This window comes from Phyllostomus discolor, chromosome 5 (assembly GCF_004126475.2).
Source record: "Phyllostomus discolor isolate MPI-MPIP mPhyDis1 chromosome 5, mPhyDis1.pri.v3, whole genome shotgun sequence".
Classification (NCBI taxonomy): domain Eukaryota; kingdom Metazoa; phylum Chordata; class Mammalia; order Chiroptera; family Phyllostomidae; genus Phyllostomus; species Phyllostomus discolor.
The window spans coordinates 67010688-67032445 of NC_040907.2; the positions used below are offsets into that span (position 1 = coordinate 67010688).

At 35.7% G+C, this 21758-nt stretch overlaps 1 long non-coding RNA gene across 1 annotated transcript; it reads right to left on the reverse strand.

The window, feature by feature from the left end:
* Positions 1-786: 786 nt before the first annotated feature.
* Positions 787-16875, reverse strand: LOC118500677. Its single transcript, XR_004903254.1, has 3 exons — positions 16774-16875; positions 2246-2314; positions 787-1828 (listed from the first exon to the last, which is right to left on the reverse strand). It is a non-coding gene; the product is annotated as an uncharacterized LOC118500677 (long non-coding RNA).
* Between the last annotated feature and the right edge of the window lie 4883 nt (positions 16876-21758).

Consider the following 21758-nt stretch of genomic DNA (forward strand, 5'->3'; position numbering starts at 1 on the left):
GAGCAATATGTGTTTGGTGTAGAAAATCTTTAAAAAATACTGGAAAACATAAAGAATAAAATGAAAATCACTTTATTTAAGTTTTGTCTGTTTTATTTTCATGTAATGAAAACCTCAATGTCATTGGCCTAAATGCTTAAGAATATGTTAGCTCATTCTAAAATTAAGATAGAGACATGTTACAATGCCACCAGGTAGTTCTTATGTCACCTTTGCTCTCTCTTCCGTGTTCACCTTAAGGCCAGATTTCCCTTTGGCCACAAAATCTCTTCTAGTATCTTTTCTAACTCCATTTTTCCTTGTCAATGGTCAGGGAGAGAGAATGGGTATCTCTTACCCCACTAAAAGTTTTTCAACTCTCTAATTGGATCAAACAACATTATATGCCTACTTGTAAACCAGACATTAATGCCAAGTTAATGCTTTGCACTAAATGGCTCAAGCCTGAATTATGTGTCCACCTCTAACCTAATAAACATAACTGGAAAGATCAGTCACTCTGATTGACCTCACTCAGCGATGGACCACCCATGGAACTCAAGGAGAAGGTCAGTCTCACCAAATTGTATGGCTCCTGCACATGGCATGGAGGTAGGTGAGATAATGGAATGGATGCTGGGGAGTCAATCACAATGTGTTCCATATACTAATAATCTAATTGCCTAGGAAACAAACATTTTTGGTATTTTACTATATAGTCCCAAAGACACACATATATACTTTTGTATAATTGTTTGTGTATGTATTTCATTACACAATTTTATTGTATATATTCTTTTATGGCTTCTTTATTTTTCACTGAAAATTATATCATCAGAATTTTCTCCTGTCATCAAATATTCCAAAAATTATTTTTAAAACTTCACAGAATTTAAATAACCCCTAAGACTTGAACATTCATTAAACTGTCTCATTTTTTCATCCTCGAAAATTAAGCTACAATAAATAGCATTGCACATATACCATTGTTCATGTACAGGCTTGTTTTCACAGGACAGACTATTAGAAGTGGAACTGATGAGTAAAAGAGTATAAACAAAACTCCTGGATACTCATTACAAAATCACCACCTAGAAATGCAGTGGCAATTTTACACTCTGGCAATAGTATATATTAGCATATTTAAGTATCCACACCTGCTATAATTTTAAAGTCCCAAAGTATAAAAAAATATTGTTTGAATTAGTAGTTAAAGCTGTGAGGCAATGTAAAAGGAGAGGTCACTAATTTATTAAAAATGTGAAATTCAAAATATAGAAGCTCTTGATTTTTTTCAACGCATAATGCCTGCACCTGTCCTGAAATGAAACAAAATAAGATCATATGTGTGTGAAGAAGAGAACTACCATCCCCTTGGTATCTATAACATGCAACTCTATTAGTCTTGACTCTTTTATATGTAAATTGCAGGCATGCAATTTGAGCTGCCTTAGGCAAAAAGATAAATGTATTGACTCATATGACTAGGAAAAGCAAAAGAGTAATTTGGAATGACCAGAACCAAAGATTTCAAGGTACTAGGATCCGTCTTCTCCAACCATTACCTAGCAACTATCTATGTCTTCTACTGCAATCAGGATTCTTTGAGAAGCTGGACCCCAGCTGCTGGAAGCTTCAGAGTCTGAATTTTCTTACCTTCACGAGCAGAAAGGCTCACCATAGCTTCAGTTTCAAAGATCTGAGCTCTACCTTGTTGTTAGGCTCAGTTTTCCTGCAGATCCCTTGCTTTAGGGAGAATGAAGGTGACCTTCTGTAAAGCATCCAGTTACAACTTGATTGGCAGCTTCTTATATCACAAATATAATCTGTGTAGTGGGGAGCAGTTCCCCTAGTGGAGAATGGTGTAATTGGAAGAAGTGAAAGGCATGCTAAATTGACACAAATAACTTGTATTACAATGTTATCTTTTAAGATTCTTAACTCTATCTCATAGTTACTACCATACATGTGTAGAGAAGGAAACTGTGACTCAAAAATCAAATTAATTGCCTTGGTTTCTCTCTCTTTCTCTCATACAAACACACAGTAAAGTGATGAAACAAGACTTTAAACCCCAGCCTAATTCCAAATCCTATGCTCTTTCACTAATTATATATTAAACATTCTTTAGTAATATGGCTATTAGGTAAATAAAGATACAAATGGATGGATGGTAGGCAATAATAATCATCTCAACCCTCCCCCCCCCCACACTCAAATAACCACTACATGTAGCCGTACAGGAGTATCTTGGCTTGCTACTTACCCATGTGAAAGAATGTTTCATGTGGGTCCACCATAAGCTCTCTCTCTAAACAACAGCTGCCCAGGGCTGCTACAAATCAGAGAGGAAAGGGAAGAAGGAGAGCAGATTGGAGGATACAGACAGCCTTTCCTTGGCCCTCTCCAGGTTAAAATCTAACATTCACTTTAGGAAGATATGTTGAATTTCCATTTGATTACCTTTCAATCATTTTCTCTTCTGTGCTCCAGGCAGTGGACTCTCTCGTCCCTAAAGTGCACGAAATGGCTTATTGGCATTACAGAGGAACCCACAGATTCAGTCTGATCCATACATCTCATTTTGTGGTGTAGGGGAATCATAATCAAACAGACTAAATGATTTACACAGAGTTAAAAGCCCAACTAATGTGATAGGAGAATTCAAACTCAAGCTTCACATCTTCCAGGCTACTGATCTTGCATTCACACATGGATGTTTAAGTCACCACAAAAAGAAATAAGCAATTTGGGTGAAAATTAGCATCAAGAAGCAGCTTCAGGGAGGAAGGATAAAGGACAATGAGAATCTGTGAAATTCCAAAAGAAGAGTATTCTACCATCTCCCTGGAAAGAGAGAGACATGCATCCAATGATAGCAGTGGGAAAGAGCAACTGAAGACAGTAGTGGAATTAGAACTAAAGAGAAGTCAACAAACATTTATTACATGCTAACTAGGTGCCAAATACCTTTCATGTGCAAGGGTCTGGGAACAGAGCAATAAACAGCACAGAGAGGGTCACTGGCCTCACAAAGATAGCAATGTAGTGGGGAGATAGATGTTAAACTGAAAGTCACAGGTGTGATGACTATTTTAAAAGGTCAAGTGCAGGATCCTGTAGAAATGCAAGTAGTAGGAATAACAGTAGTAGGAATCACTCATAAGAGGGGAATTCAAGTAGAGACTTAGAGAAGGAGTAGAAAATATTCAGGAGAATGTGAATTAGAATAGTGGTCCAGGAAAAGGGAAGAGCATGAAAGAGAGTGGTGATGTGTCCATGTGAAAGCAGGTCCCTGTGGTTAGAGCATAGAGTAAGAGAGATGGTAGATCAATTGTCTGGAAAGGCAAGCAGGGACCAGAGTATGTAGAGGTCCATGAGCTATGTTCAAGAATGTAGTCTTTATCCTAAGGACAATCCAAACTGTTTTAAGCAGGGAGAGGAAGAATCATCTCTGCATTTTTAAAACATCATTCTAACAGCAGCATTGAGAGATTAGAAGGACTGAAGCTGAACATAGTGAAAAACCTCTTAGGAGCCACATGGCCTGGTCTGATTAAATCAGGGTAGTGGTTTACGTATGATGTTAGCAGCAAGGAAAGGGAGGGGACTCAAGACTTGCTCCCATTGTTTCCAGAACCATGCGTAGGAGGAAAAGCAAAATCAAACCTAGTCTGTATATGAGGAGGGTCTCTGAGAATTAGGATAGAAAAGAATCCAAATTGCCTCCTGTTTACTAGGAAAGGATTAGAGAAAGTAGTACACAGAAGAAAAATGAAATTAGGTGCTGTAATTCTAATACACAGACAATATTTAGTGGCCAGATGCTGCTGTAGAAATTTCAGAAACACCCACTAAAATCATAAATGAAAATCACATATTCGTAACATTTAATGAGAATACAGACTGAATTTACAACCACTGAAAGTGCACTGTGGAAGAAGATGTTGATTTACTCATGGAAGATGGAAATATATATGATAGAAGAAAACAATACACAGAAATGTGATAAACATTTGCATGAAAATGAGTCGCTGGAAAAACTCAAAACTTCCACAATACTTTATGTACCAAATTATCTTCAGAACAGTCAAAAGGAAATGGTAATAAATAATAATAGTGCATTTTCCTGCCATTATTTTTTTTACAAAACTTCTGTTGACTTCAGTGGAAGTTCTGCATCTAGAATGTGGCCCAGGAAATTTATAGTCTGTAACTCAGAGACCAAAGACCTTGAACATCAAGAAAATCTCTTACCCTTATTTATATACACTGTTCTTTATCACAAAGGAAGAGCTGGTACCCATTCCAAGTAACCAATCATTATGCAAGGAATATTCTGACTCACCCAGCATCCTTAATCAGTAAATGCTGTGCCAATGGAAAGAGAGTGGGAAGAAGTCACAGCATCCATTAATAAAAAATGACTGGGGCTTTCTATCAACAGAAGCATCATTAGGAAACGTATGGTAGGAAAATAGTAGGCTGTAGATTTGTGGTGGCAGAGATGGCAATAGAATACTAACATGTATACCCTCTTAACCACTTTGTTCTAAAATGATGCTGGATTTCAGGTAACTACATATGTGCTAAATACAGTATTCTCCATCTTCAATTTCTTGCTAAATTTCTGATTACAGTCTCAAAAGATGGTACTGCCTTACCTAACCTTTGGCCCTCTTTCCAGCCTCCAAACACAAATATTTCTCATGTTCCCAATTTTACTGAGATGACATTGTATAAGTTTAAGGTATATGAGTTAATGATTACGAGAATAAGTTTAATTTTAAAAATATAAAATACTGCATCAATGGGCATGCTGTTTTTAAACAGGATTATGCTAATCTCTCTATCATTCCAATTTTTAGTATAAGTGCTATAGAGATGAGCACCACAGATATTTCTGAAAGGTAATTCATTGTCATTGTCTGAGCACATCATCTATAAATGCCTTGGTCAATTGTTGGCAAAAGATTAATCTCATATCAAGGGGAAGGACCTCAGATTAATCCAATAATTTCTTGAACAGTCTTCTCTCTTTGCCACCCTTTTTTTCCCCAATCATGAACCCTTGAGTAAATACAGAAAATATGATTCACATTTCCAATAAACTGTATAATCTGTGTTTCAACTGAGGGTGCTTCTTGGCCACATGGGAGACTTGAAATTTCAAGGTAACTGTACTGCATTTTGAAAGAAGACAAGCCAGTCCTGTTCCATTAACAGAAAGCCTTCTTGAGCACGTCTTCTAGTAGGTTCAAGAGATCTGAGTCATTCACTGTGAGTGGATGGGGGAATCATAAGTTCATATAAAATACCTACAAATCTTAGTAGATGGATAAACTAAAACTACAAAAGTTCCCATTACTGTATAGCTTTTCAAGTATCACTAATGCATATCACCAGTGGATTAACTAATAGTATTCTGCTTTAATAGCATTTCTGCCCTATCATTAACCCAAGCATGGTTCATAAAGTTATTCGAATATCCATAAATAAACTTACTAAAGTTTATGTGACTTCTAGTTCTATCACCTCAGTAAGGAAAACAGCATCAAATTTCCCATCTAGGTTCAATTGTGTGGATCTGAAATCTAGGGACTGGATAATAATATCAATAGTTATTCAAAATGAATTCAAATTTCCCCTGTGTCAGTATGCCATGTCTTGTTTTCAAAACATCATGGTTCTGTTCCTAATCTTGCATAGTAAATGATGTTGCTTTTAATGATATTCCATAATTAATCTATATTTCTACCCTCAGACAGAACTTGTATAGATGATATTTTCAAATAACTACCCAGTTTATACTAGAAATTATACTGGTTTTGATAAGAAGTAGTTGGAATATACCACCCACCAAAAAAAAAAAAGTCCTATTTAATCCAATCTTCTATTGGAATTCCAGGATTTATGTCACTATTATAGAAAAACTCATTTTGGTTATAGCACCAACATGGCCAAATAAATGACTTCAAGATGCTAGAAGAAAGTATTTGGCCAAGATAAATAGGTGTTCAAACAGGCCTCCCCAGCTTGCTCATTTTGCTATATGGAAAATGAACTAACCGAGTTTAATGTACACCAAATGAGATTTGGAAGCACTTTCTAATTCACTTCATTTTGTATCAGGAATGAGCAGTTTTTGATTTCCCTGCTTCCACCTTTAACCCCTACAGTGTGTTCTCAACAAAATGGTTAAAGTGATCCTCTAAAATATACATTGGATTATGCCACTCCTCCACTCAAAACCCTCCCCTGTCTCTCATGCTATGAACGGTGCAAGCCAGAGCCCTGGCAGTGACCCACAGGACCTACACACCCGGGCCTCTCAGACCCATTTCTTACCCTGTGCCTTGTTCTTTTTTCTCCAGTCCTACTGGGCACACTGTTTCTCAAACATGCCCAACATATTCACACCCCTGACCTTTGTACTGTTTGTCCCCTCTGACCAAAACACTTCTCTCTAATGTTCCCGTGACTCATTCTCTCACCTCTTTCAAATCTCTACTCAACTGTCACCATCTCAACAGGCAACCCTGTCCAACCTATTTAAAACTGTATTTCGCCCCCTCTCCTCACACTCCCAGTTACCTTCTAACATTCTACATAGTTTTTATATTTATGCCTATTATCTCTCTTCTTCACTAGAATTTAAATTTCACAAGGACAGAAATTTTAGTCCATTTTGTTCACTACTACATACACGGAACTTTAAACAAGATACAGCATGTGCTTGGTGCTCAATAGTACTATATTAGTTGAATGAAAGAATGAACTCCAAAGTCGCTGAATATGGCACAGATCTAGCACACTGAAAATTTGCAGATGTTTTACTAAAACCCATGATTTTAATTCTGTAAGCCTTGGTTTTCTCATCTGTGAAATGGAATAATTAGAGTATCTAACACTTAAGGTTGTACAGATTAAGGGAGAAAACAAATGGAAAGCATTTAAGACAATGCCTTGCATATTGATTAATTATTTTGATTAGTCCAAAAATAACAAGAGTAACATAATAGAAATAATAGCTATCATCTATATAGAATTTTACACTTTATAAAGCACACAACTCTTTTCATTCTGTCTCTAAGTACCCTCCCAGAGTCATTCTAGGCAAATAATAATACCTGGATCCTCAGTGTCTCTGCCTCCATAGTGACATGTATGTAGCCAACCACAGGTATATAAGACAGAGGCAGGATTCAAACTGAAGTTTTTGGAGGTCAAGCCCCGTTCTCTCTCCTCAGTATCTCAGAAAGAAAACATTACCTTCAGCTCAAGACTTTAACAGAATGAAAGGCCTTTGAAGTAATGTTTTTGTGTGCTTGTTCATTTACTGAGTCTGGACAGCTGGGTAAAATGTGACTTAGCTAAGGTGGTAATCATCAACTAGTATTCTTCAAAGTCTAAGTCAAGACTTAACCACTGGAAGACGTCTCTTCACCACTGATCATTGCTTCAGTCAGATAGATATGTGTAATCGAGACTATTTTAATCATCTATGTGTGTGATTACATGCCCATAAACACCTCCAGACAAAGATCAGTCCTTTTTTTTTAGGGGAGCACCACAACTCCTGATTCAGTCTTGTCTACATGGTTAGTGTGTAATGAATCTTTAGTGAGTAAATAAATGAGTTTTTTTTTAGTGGTTGAGTTTACAAGCATTTCCTGCCTTATCTTCCAACACAAATTATCTCCCTTCTTTCCTACTAAAGTAATTAGGGTACAAGCAGCAGTCTAGAGCCTTCTCTCCTGCCCCACCCTTCACAATCATGCTCATTGTAAACCTAGTTCCATATAATGTTGTACACAAAGGAATTCCAATAGGCATTGTCACTACAGGACTTCTCAGGGCCTTTCCTACATAAATGCACATTGAAAATCCTCAAAATTTAGGTAGCATCCACAGCATTTTGCAAATTTATTGGATCATGCATCCCATCAGAAGCAAAGCTTTTTGCATGGGATTTCTTTAAAGTCAGTTTTCCAGAGAGCATCTTTATCTACAACACACTCAGGGTTTTCAAAAATAGAATCCATAAAAGGAATGCAAACAAAACACCAAAAATATGAAGAGGTCAATGAAAGTTCATATTTTGGAGAGCTGGATGCTTACAGAGTAATTTTACTTAGATTTACTATTTACTTTCTATTAAGCCTAATACTAGGCTTGTGTAAGACCACAGGTACTGAAATAGCATTATTCTGGAGGAAGTTTTAAAAGACTATTTATTTATGGGCTCTCTGTTCTGTTCCATTGGTCTATGTGCCTGTTTTTATGCCAGTACCAGGCTGTTTTGATTACAGTGGCCTTGTAATACAGTTTGGTATCAGCTATTGTGATCCCCTCTACTTTGCTCTTCTTTCTCAAAATTGCAGCGGCTATTCGGGGTTCTTTATGGTTCCATATAAATTTTTGAAGTGTTTGTTCTATGTCTGTGAAATATGCCATTGATACTTTAATAAGTATTGCATTGAATCTGTAAATTGCTTTGGGCAGTATGGACATTTTGATGATGTTAATTCTTCTGATCCATGAACACGGTATATGTTTCCATTTGTTTGTGTCTTCCTTGATTTCTTTCTTCAGTGTTGTGTAGTTTTCTGCATAAAGATCTTTTACCTCCTTGGTTAGGTTTATTGCTAGGTGTTTTATTTTTCTTCTTGCTATATCAAAAAGGATTTTTTTCTTGATTTCTGCATCTGCTGTTTAATTGTTGGTATACAAAAATGCCTTTGATTTCTGGACAGAACAGAGAGCCCAGAAATAAACCCAAGTCTCTGTGGTCAATTAATATTCAACAAAGGGAGCAGAAACATAAAATGTAGTAAAAATAGTCGCTTCAATAAATGGTGTTGGGAGAGCTGGACAGGTACCTGCAAAAAAAATGAAACTTGAGCACCCGCTTATACCATACACAAAAATAAATTCAAGGTGGATAAAATACTTAAATATAAGCCATGACAATATTAAAGTCCTAAAGGAGAACATAGGCAGAAAAATCTCAGATATTTCACATAGCAACATTTTTACTGATATGTCCCCTAGAGCAAGGGACATAAAGGAAAGAATAAGCAAATGAGATCTCATCAAAATAAAAAGCTTCTGCATGGCTAAAGAAAACAGTATTAAAATGAAAAGAGAACCAACCATATGGGAAAACATATTTGCCTATGATACCTCAGACAAGGGTTTAATCTCCAAAATATATGACTCTCACATGACACCACTCTAAGAAGACAAGCGACCCAATTAAAAAATGGGCAAAGGGCTTGAACAGACACTTCTCCAAGGAGGACATATGGAGGATCCAGAGACACATGAAAAGATGCTCAGTATTGCTAGCTATCAGAGAGATGCAAATTAAAACCACAATGAGATACCACTTCACACCAGTCAGAATGGCCATCATAAACAAAGCAACAAACAAGTGTTGGAGAGGTTGTGGAGAAAAGGGAACCCTAGTGCACTGTTGGTGGGAATGCAGACTGGTACAACCACTATGGAAAACAGTATGGAATTCTCTCAGAAAACTAAAAACGGATCTGCTTTTTTGACCCAGCAATTCCACTGCTAGGATTATATTCTAAGAATCCTGAAACACCAATCCAAAAGAATCTATGCACCCCAATGTTCATAGCAGCACTATTTACAGTAGCCAAGTGTTGGAAGCAACCTAGGTGCCCATCAGTAAATGAATGGATCAAAAAACTATGGTACATTTACACAATGGAATTCTATGCAGCAGAAAGAAAGAAGGAGCCCCTACCCTTTGCAACAGCATGGATGGAACTGGAGAGCATTATGCTAAGTGAAGTAAGCCAGGCAGTGAACGATAAATACCATATGGTCTCGCCTTTTAACAGCAATCTAATCAACAAACAAACAGGCAACATATAACCAAAGACACTGAAGTTGAGAACAGGCTGACAGTGACTAGAGGGTAGAGGGGAGGGAATTTCAGGGGAAAAGGGGAAGGGTGTGCAAGTATAAAGGACACATGGACAAAAACTAGGGGGAGTGGAAATGGGAGGGAGGTGGGAAGGGCTTGGGGGTGAGCTGGGATGGGAGTAAAAGGCAGAAAACAGTACTGGAACAATTAAAATATAAATAAATAAATAGATAAATAAATAAATACTATTTTTTTCAAAAAGAAAGCACTGGTTTTGGGCCTTACACAATCTCCTGGACTCTCAGTAGAAACCTAATGCCCCTCACAGTTAAACTGACAATGGGGAGGGAAACAAAGGATGTTCCCGTCCTACTGGCCCTAACACAAGGTCTCCAAGCCCATGTAAATAAAAAATTACATAGAAAGGCAAATTGATCCAAAGACCTTGATCAGTTGATTGCATCTTAATTTTATTTATCGGATAAGGTTAAATAAAAGTAACAAGGCAGTGAGGGCAAAGACCACAGAACTTACGTATCTAGATGAGGCCAAGAAGAGGATGGCTGAGGGATGAGGTCTGTCAGAGGAGAAGAGCTGTGATTGGGCTCCCTGAAGGATGTGAGGAGAAGGTAATGTCGGGAAGAAGGGTCCAGTAAAATGAGAATGAAAGAACCTTAATTTCACTTTGTGAAATTCCTCAGGGTGGCTTTGATGACAAATGTTGTGTACAGGGATTTTCATAGGAAACAGTAAGCAGAAAGCCAGGAGACCTAATCTGGTTGTGTAAATGTTATTGCCCAAAGATACAAAGACATGTAGTGAAGGAAATAGCATCCAGGAAAGGACACTGACTTTAGCAAATACAAGAAGTTACTGATAGTATGAAGTCCCCAGAGACTGTTATAGGCATTCAAAGTCAAAACCAAACCAAACAGCCTTTTATCAGGATTATCCAGATGTATCCCATTTCCCCCTCTTTCTCCACTCCACCCCATGCCTCCATCCTTAGCATCAGTCCCTGAATAGAGGGCATAGAAATTAGCCTGATTGTCTCTGTTGTGTGACACATTTGCACTATGTATGTTCACACATACCTTCTTCATCACTATTGCACTAGGTTCTATGTTTAATTTTTTTTCAAGCTCTAGAAAGGTATGGACTCTTTGAAAAGTATACAAATCTACTCTTCTCCTAAAGATAGAAGGCTTACGAATTGTGAATGAAGTCACTTGCCTCTGAGATGTAATCTCGTTATGGAGACTCTTCCTAAACTTTAAATCTATAGCTCCACTCCTGAGTCCAGTTCCCTCCAGTTCTCCACATTCCCACTATGCCATTTCTTGCAGGCTTTTGTGAATGTCTGGTGTGGCTCTCAAGCCAGGCAATCCCCATTAAGCACAGCTATCTGAGGCAGACACATTCTCTTAGGGCCCCTCATTCGGAAAGTTTTAATAGGAAGACTTAAAATGGGTTAATCTTGAACCCTGAATGAGTCACAATGCTGCTGAGGGAAGATGCACTGTCCCCCAAGGAACAGAACTCACCACGCACCAACGGGGCGAGTCCTCATTCCACTCAATCTCGCCCACAACTCCCTCCTCAGAAATGCTGAAATCTGCTTTCCTTTATCTTCTTAAGAAGATCTAATTTCCCCTGGATCTTTTCCAGGATAAAACCCACTCATTTACTTGACTCATAATGTCCTCTTGAAAACTAAGTAATGAAAGCAGATGCTCTAACTCAGACACATATTTTCTCACTCAAACGTTCATCACAGCTTCCCACCCAATGCTGAGGCATTATCTGTTGGGAAATTCATGATCTCCGAAGCCCACAGAAAGGTTATTCAGGCTGTTCTTGTGGGTTTCATGACTATAACTTCCAATTGATCCCAAATTTTCCTTTATAAGGCCTTTGTGTCCTTTCTTTGTTTTGACTCCTACAGGACATCCACAGAAAAACAGATATGCTTTTCTTTCCGAGTATCCTGTACTCTCTCTGGTATCCCTACCATTCTAAAACAACAACTATTACACCAGCAAAGATATTCTTTTTCTTGGAAGGAAAAGAAACCTGCTACCTGGAGATTACTTTTTTTGGCCCATCACAAATACAGTGATATGCTTTCAACTGCCCCCCCCCTTCACCACAATGAGAGAAAAAGGCAAAATATGAGCAATTATTTCTGCTTATTCCAAGTTCTTCCTTCCTCCCCCTGGGTATGGGGGGAGAAAGAGAGCACATAATTGGCAGGTCATTTCTAGTTGTTTCCGTAAAGCAATAGACCCTATACCTTGAATGTGACCCTACTTACAATTGCATCATCTGCTACAGACCAAAATGTTTCAGTGTTAAAGAATCCCCAAAGCAGACTGTTACAATAACCTTGTGTGTCTTATCGAATAGCTGATTCAAAAATAAATAAATAAATAAAATTAATTAATTTAAAAGACTCACATTCAGTATTTCATGTGACTGCTGTTGATCCTCCACGCGTGCACAAACTTTTTTTAGAAATTGCGGGAAGTGTCAAGACCCTTACTTGTTACAATTTAATTTTCTGCTGCTAAGGCAATTACAGTTCAATGAATGATGATTCAAACACATCGAAGTTTTCATTACTCTTTGCTTAATTTGTCAGTTAACGCCTCTGAGTTCTATGGTTTCTCCGACAGTCTTAACTTGCCATTAAAAACCTGTCAAGGAAACAACCTTCTGATTCTGATGGTTTAAAGAGTATATATCCTTTTGTTGTAAAGAAAGTTAGGACTCGCTCCTCAACCAAAATATTCATATTCTAGGAATCTTCAGTTAGGAAAGGTTGCAATCATTCTGAATTAGTTTTTTAATGCAACAGCACTGCAATAAATACCAGAAAAAAAAGAGTCCATGCTTAAGATACTATATATCATAAGAGTGTTACTTTCTATCAATGTTTCTTAGTGGTTTATGCATACCTGATAAATGTTGTACTTTTACATTCCTCTCCATGTCCCAGGCATCTATTACATTTACACGTTTTATACTTCTCTAATATTTTTGCAATACATTTTCCTGAATCAGATGATGACAGTTAATAGAATGTTTAAGACACAATATAAAACCTTAAATGCTTTTGCTTATACTGAGGGAAGAATGTGCACATAGATTGGATTTCAAATTAAAACCTACAATGATGTACCCAACATTTTTGCTTCTGCTATACATACTAAAATATAACTAAATGCATCGTATGCAATACTACAGCATCGGAACAAATAAGCTCTCATACTTACAGGCAAGCTGGGTGATTAAGGACCTATTAATGAAGGGAAACAAAACAACAGTGCTGGGATGTAATAGTCCATGAAATTCTTATTGGTAGAAAGAGAATCTGCAGTAAATAAATATTAACCCAAATGCTGTAGAAAACATAAAGCAAAGAGGAGAAAATGCATTCTTTAAGCTAAAATATAGGTTAAGAATTGCTGACGATGTAAGGAAAGTCTATTTGCATACCACAGGGCTCCATCTGCTGTGGAAAATATAAGCTGCAAGAATGATTTAATGTTTAATAGAAGTAGTAGCCACTGTTAATTATAATTTGCACATTTACAAATCAGCACTGATAGCAATACAAATTATGAAATATAAGGGTGTTCTACTGGATACTAGGGAAAATAAGATGACAGACAAAGTTAATGGAGTATCCCTAACCACAGCTCTGTCAGAACACATCAGAGAACTAATCCAGTTACAAAGAGCCTGCAATGGAAAATCTATTTAAAATATTAAAATGCTGTTTGGTAAAAGCTTTTTCATAGTGCATTTTACTTAAACAGTTGCTTATTGCTCATGGGTCATTAGCTGTACACCCAGATGCATTCTGCAAACTGCCATTTAAAAGAATAGTAGAAATTAAATAAGAAATCTATTTCTGCAGCACTTTTTTCTGATCTATAGAAAGCGTTTGCTGAATATATAGTCTACATGTGGAAAAAGTAGTGTGTGGTCATAAGAGCAAAGCTGTGGAATTAAGCTCTATGCTTTGCCTACATTGAGTGATAAAATTCAACATAACTTTTCCCTCTAGACCAGATCTTATTCCCATTTATACTTAGATGCTAATAGTGATGATACAAATCGACTCTTATTTAGTAAGAAGACAGAAATTACCATTGATTTTTTTCATTAATCTTCTATTTCACCTCATTTCTCTCATCATCATATAATATAGATTAGTGGTGAAAGCATTTTGTGCACAATGTTTTAATAGAACTTTTGTTCTATAAATCACAAATACTGTTCATTATAGCCCCTAGAATCCCTAATTTATGGAACTGATTCTTTATCTAAACTCCCTCAATTTGCTATGATTAGGAAATCCTTGCTCCATGACGATGATTTTTAATGTATGCTAAATATATGTCTGCATCTTGGGGAAAAATGTAGAACAAAAACTATATATACCAAGCATAAGGTTTTAAATACATAAGCCCAAGCAAGTGAAACTGTTATAGATGTTATATAAATTGAAATTAGATATTGTCACAGTACATCAGGAAATATTAATACATATTTAAGCTTACTTAAAGTGTGTGTGTATATCTACCTATTTATGCATTTTTATATATAAAATTAAGGTATTTGTTGGGTATAGGCAGAGATCAAAGTCTAGCAATCTCTGGGTCAATTACTTCTAGGAGATGCTACTTTGGCCATCTTCTTTTTAAGTCTGAATTTGAATCTTTTAGACAGTGTACCCATCATCTCTTATTGTCTTATTTCTAGAAACTTTAGACATTTTACATTACCTGCCTGATGATTATAAGTATTGTTTCTGGCTTAAACAATTACCTTACAAACCTATTAACATGCTATTTTATCTATTCTTGGATGTCTTAAGATGTATTTTTCATTACCTAACACATCCAGGACATCGACTCACAGTTATATCCCAGTAAAGGAACACTGAAATATGAACTTCATTAATTTGGGAGCTCAAAGGTGTCACAGCACAAGTAAAGGGATGTTGAAAACATCTGCATGTTAACAGTGGAAATCCATTAGGAACCAGCCTGTCTTCATCAAGACCCCAGGTGGAAAACACACACATACATACATACCCACACAAATACACACTCACACACATGAATAATAACAGTTGCTCCTGAAAATTGGGACAACAGATCTGCTATCATTCAGGCCACAATTTCAAATCTACATCATCCATGCAGCCAGGAAACCTGAAGCTTGAATATTATATTAGAGTCGTACCAACTTAATAACATCCAATAGTACCCACAAGGAGCAAGCACAAGTTCTTCCTGGAGCAAAGTATCCCCAAGTTAGGCACTCAAGCTTCTTACAGAAGAAGTTCAACAAAGTATAAAGTCATAGTAACAAAAAAATTTTACTAAGAACATGAAGAAATACTCCACCACCTATGAGAGCAAGCAGAAACAAACCACAGTTTAAACCCTTAAGCCCTTAGACTTCTGAAAATATTAGTTATAGAATGTAAAATAATTATAAAGCAGTGGTTTTTTTAAAAGAGAGAGAGAGTCAAGATATATAATGAAGGACAAGACACTATCAAAAATGACCAGCCAAATTTGTAAAGTAAATAAAATCTCTTTAAATAATAAGCACACATACTGAATTTTTAAAATAAGTAAAAGGGGGTTCTGCTTCCAGTAGTGTAGACTAGACATTTCAAATCAACTCCCCAGCTTAAAACAACTATTAGTGTGGGTAAAATGTTTTAAGTACACATTTAATGTTTAAATGTGAACACACATGAATTCATTGAAAATACAACAAAAGATAAAGAATTTTGAAGTCAAAATTCAGAAGAGGATGAAACCCAGAGAAATCAAGCTACATTTGAAACTTTTCCCTTACATGTCTACACTATTTCCAAAACAGAGCTGAGAGGCTGAGAAGCTGAGGAAAACTTTTGACAGATACATGAGAATAGATGGAAAGAAATTCAAGTTCAGAACCTGCCAAGTGGGAAATGGTAGCAACTCTCTGAGGCTCTGGAATGAGGGTGAACAAAACAAGCCAGTCTCAAATGATCTAAAGCCCTGCTGGAATTAGGGCAATTATTTACTAAGGCCTTTTGCCACCTGTTAGAAATAAACATCTATTTTCTCTGGTAAAATATAACATTACCTTAAGTCTCAAGTTATGACTGTATTTTTTGATATGCTGTGATTGGAATTTATCAACAAAAATAATAATAACCAGGAGTATAATTAAGCAAGATAATGTAATTAAAACCTAAGAGAAATAATAGAACATAGAAGCAGACCCACAGACAATCAGTAATATAGTCATTAGTCAAGAACGTAACAATAACTATGACTAATACATACAAAGAAATAAAAAGGTTGTCAATTTTATAAGAAGACATAAATTATAAAAATGGAAATTCTAAACTGAAAAACATAATCATTGAATTTAAAAATCCCATGGCTATAGTTAACTGTAAACAAAACTAAAGAGACTTCTGGAAATTTAGAATACAAAAATATATCCAGAATATATTAGAATATATATCAATGTGTTAATAGAAATAGAAATATCAATAAACCAAAACATTGTAACAGAAAATATCTAAGATGAAGCACATAAATAAAATAAGAGAGTGTGTAAAAGAGAATAAGAAATATGGTAAATGCAATTAAAAGTTTAATCTATGTCTAATTAAACTCCCAGAAAAAAGTTGAGGGAGAGAATGAAGTTGAAGTATCATTTAAGAATATAATAAGTGACCGTATTTTAATATTGTTGAGAAATTTTAAGCCATGTAGTCAGTAAGTAGTACAAACTTCAAGCAAGATAAATATTGAAAATACCACACTGAAGCATACCATAGGTTGTACAATATATTAGAGAATAGAGATACTCACCTTCAAACACACATCAGTAAGACTAATAGCCAACTTCCCACACAAAAAAAGTCAAAGCTGAAAAACAATGAAATGATTTTTCAAAATGCTAGAAGAAACTGCCATCATAAAATTTTATACTCAAGGAGAGCTGGGTGGGTGGGTTGGGACGGGAGTAAAAGATAGAAAATTGTACTGCAACAATAATTAAAATAAAAAATATTAAAAGAAATTTATACTCAAGGGAAATTGTCCTCAAAAATGGAAACTAAGTAAAAACATCTTCAGAGCAACAAAAAATTAATTCAGGCCTGAACTAAATAAAGATTTTAAAAGGTATTTTTTAGATAGAAGAAAGATTCCATATGGAATTGAAATATACGCTTTTAAATGCCTAAGGAATATACCACATTCATAGACTGAAGAACTCAGTGCAGTTAATACAGTTTTCCTCATAATTAATCTTAGTGGCAATAAAATTAAAATCAAAATCCAAACTAAACATTTGAGAAGTTTAACAAGCTAATTCTAAAATGTGTATGGGCAAAGTGCTAAGAACAACAAAGATATTCCCAAAAGGGGAACAAGAGAATAAAATATTTCTACCAGAAACCAAGGTTTATTGTGAAACTATATTAATTCAGTCACTGATATATTTGCATAAACAAAAATTAATAAAAGAATAAAAGAGCTTAGAACAGACCACATATACCCACATGTGACAGCGATATTCCAGATTATTGAAGAAACAGTATATAAATAGTATTAAAAAGTGAATTTCCATTTGAAAACCAGTAAATCTTTACATTATATACATAAGTATATTCTAGGTGAATTATATATAACAAATCTTGCAGAATATTAGAGGAAATATAAGAGAATACCTTTATCACCATTGGTAGAAAAAGATTTCTTAAATATGAACCCAATATCTAGTAACACAGGATAGTGTAAGGCAAAATTGATAAATTTGCCTACCTGGGTGTTAAGAAATGATTAGCAGAACATTATCTCAGCAAAACACACTGAATATGGACTGACCTCCAGAAGCTACTGATCTGCTTTCCAGTCACTCCATAGTTGGGCATTATTTACCAAAATGAATTCAAATCTGTCTTTCCACTTGCATTTTTTGTTATATAAACTTTAATTGTCCACTTGAACTTTTCTGGTTAACCTGCTGTCTCCCAGCATTCATTGTGCTGCATAAAACAAGGCCTTTGCTCTGGATAGGCACGGCTTACATGACTAGCCAGGTCACTCAGATTTTTTTCCCAAAAACCTGACTTTGTTATTTAATAAATTATAGTATTAGCTTATATTCCTCATTCAAAAACCTGCCCATTAAACTTAGGGAAGGCATTGGTAACAATTATAACTAAAAATGTTTACTATCCATGATATATTTACAAATACAGCAAATCAATAAGGAAAAGACAAATAATCTTTAGGAAAAAAATGGGCCAAGGACCTAAATAGGTATCGCATAGTAAAGAACACACGCATAGTGAATAAACATTTTTAAAAATTCACGACTTCATTGACTACTAATAAAAGAAAAATTAAGGCTCTAATCTGATCTAACTTTATCTTCCTGAGGCCAGCAAAAACTAAAAAGCCTCATAGCATTGAATAATATGAAATAAGCAACACTGATGTTGCATAGAATTTTTTAAAAGTTGAGATCACTGGTGTAGATTCTGCTGAAGTTTTGAAAAAATTTATAACATGTTTTAATAAAATTGCCACCCCTAGAAGATGCCAATTTGTAGTTTATTTTCATTGTAATGATTGCACCAAATCCCTGGGAGTTTTGGGGTGGTCTTCCAGCAGATGCTATTCTGAATGAATCAGGGCTAATACAGTAATTTTAAATAACTTTACATGTCAAAGAATAGATTGTAAGAACTATGCCATTTGAACTTCAACTTTATTCAGCCAATGGTAAACAAGCTTGCTTGGATTTATTTCCTTGGGTTTAAAAAATCAACTGCTTGGGGCCTATGGGGAAGTTAAGGGCATTTACTTAATTTTTTCTGTTAAACGGTTTTAATTATTTAAAGTTTCTTTGTAACCTGCAAAAATGAGTTACAAATTTAAACATTTGTTGTTCTAATAATAACTAAAAGTATCATTTAAACTCAAAAGTGTGACTCATAAAAAAAGAGTTAGCCTGACTTTTAGGGCAATGTTAATAAAGGAATTACATCAATTACTTGATTCTTGGGTTCAGGTTCTGAAAATACAGTATCAAGGCAAATTAAAAAAAAAAGACTTGGGGAGTCTGCATCTATGTAGCTTTAAATTTTTCACCTGCTAAGTGAAGACATATTGTAACTTCATTGCTTTCACATGGTTGTTGTGAAGACAAATTAATAACTCCTAAAGAAGCACTTAGCAAATATGAAGTGTCCTGTGTGTGCTAAACATTACTATGTGGAATAAAGTGGCTTAACTGAAATCCTAACAACTAGGCGGGATTTTTTTTTATCTCTTCCACACTAGGCAATATGGCAATTACCTATTTTAAAAGGATGTATAGCATATATTACTGGTTCCCTTTTCACTTTGGTACTAAAATAAAGAATTTCACTCTTGGCTTCAATTAATTGAAAACAACTTCCAAAATGTCTACCAAAATTTGGTTATGTTCTTAAAAAACTGTATATTCTTTATAATACAGTACCAAGGGTATTGTTTAGTCTTCCCTCCACTACCTTCCTCATAATTCTATTATTATTTTACTTAAAAAAGTAAATGCTCAGGTCTGTGTTCTTATTTTACTTAAAAAAATACAAAAGCAGGGCTGTGTTTGGATTCAGCATCAGAAGAAAGCTTATAGATAATCTCAGCTAGCTCTCCAACCACACAGGATTTCAGTCTGACAAGGCAGATCTACCCGTACTTTGTTGGAGCACTCGGTGAGAGGGCATCTATTCTGGACATAATGGAAGCTACCGTGATTGTTTCTAGAATAACCAGCTAAAAATTCTCTCTCTGACTTGAGCCCAAATTAGCTTCATCAAAACTTGTACCTGTTGATGCTTTTTATGCTCTCTGGAATAAGAAAGCAAATCTATTCACTCTTTCATGATTTTTCAAAATTTAAAGTAGTTTTTCAGATTGTTCTTATAATCCTCTCTTCTCTAGTTCCTGCATGATACTGTTTCTGCAACATCCCCCAGTGGTATTCTCAGTGCACGCTCTAGTTTGTATATGACCTTGTAGGCACAAAAAACATAGGACCTGAGCATGTGACTGGACACGTGGCTTAGCTAACGCTGTTTATGGGGTAATGCTTGCTGTCTGTGTTCTTTTCTCACTGATGCAGAATAGGTATTTGAGGGAGCTTTTCAGCAGTAATATTACATACACTAAGTCACACAGATACCATGGGCAACTAACTATAATAGTTCCAAGAACTTTTCCATGAATCACCTGTCAAGGCAGGTTACCCTGATGTTATCTTAGTGTATTTTTTAATCTAAATTCAATTTTATTTTGTTATTTTTGACTCAAACATTTTATACTTCCATGTTTATCTTGAATCTTGATATAACATTCTGTCTAATAAAACCCTGTTTCACTGTCTATAGCATAGATAAACCAGCTTTGTATGACTTCATCCAACCATTGATCAATAAGACGGTTAAAGAGAGGGCCCTACTACATATTCCTAGAATACTCTATTCACTTTGACACAATCCAAGTTTATTCGCAATCACAAAACCACCTTGAATCTAGCCCACATTTTTTCAATTTATTCATGAGTATACTGATATTTTTGTGCTAGATAATTTCCACAAATCAAGATGCCCTATGCTTGTGAGAGTTCTTAGATGATTATCACTAACAATAGACATTCCTTAAATGTTACTGGTATTCTCTACGAGGCCTTCCTTGTTACACCTAGGTTTTAGCTCTGTGCTATATAATTTGTCACTCAATTGTTGATTGTTTTGTGATCAGAAACCTTTATATTTTATTTTCTTTTTACTCTCAATGCCTTCACAGTATTTAATTTAATTTAATTTAATTTAATTGAGGTGGAAGGAAGGAAGAAGAGGAAAGAAAGGAGGGAGGGAGAGTTAAAGGAGGGAGGAAGAGAGAATGGATAGTCTTATCTCTTCATGTAGGGTGTAAGTTCTGAGAAGAAACTACCCCTTATTTCACTATTGAATCCACAGTCAGAAATCTCCATCTTACAGAGACACTAAGAACAAACTTTTAAAGACCATTGAAGGTGGAGTTGATATCATCAATGGGTTGATATAAGTAGATACAGAGGACAATAGGAAAAAGTTGAATCAGTTAAAGAATTACAGCAGGTTGTTAGAAGATGTGCAATCCTATAAGGCAGTGAAATAGCTCTCTAGGTATCCTAAAAGAGTTTTGACAGAATTGAAAGCTTATTGAATCAATCTAAGATACTCAGCTGCTGACACAGAGGAAAAGGAAAGGTTACTCATGCAGATTGATTAGTAGCGGGTTTTATAGCTGGTGAGTGAAAAGAGGTATTAATGAGCCCAAAGTAGGGGACACCCCAGTCCTGGAGTTAAAGTTGGGGAGAAAAGTCAATGAAGGAAATGAGGTAAACCAGGAAGGCCAATCAATTGCAGGTCATACTGGATCAATTACAGCCCCATCTATAAGACTCCCAACCAGAAGTTCAGCATCAGCTTTATCTCCTCTTGGTCCCTCACTCCTCTACAAGTCACAGGAGCCATCAATTCTAATCCTGAAATGAGTCCTTTCTTCTCTATTTATACTGTCACTGACTTAATTTAGGCCTCATATCCTGTTTGAAAATTGTAATGGTCTTTCAACAAATCTCCATGCCTTTAGGCTCACTCTCTCATCCCATCTGCTGGAAAATTACCTTTGAAATCACATGCCTGGTCATGTCATACTCCTACACAAAGTCTTTTTGTAGCTTCTCAATTACCTCCTTGATAAAGTTCTTGACATGGCATTGGAGGTCCTTTATTATCAGGCTTAAATATACT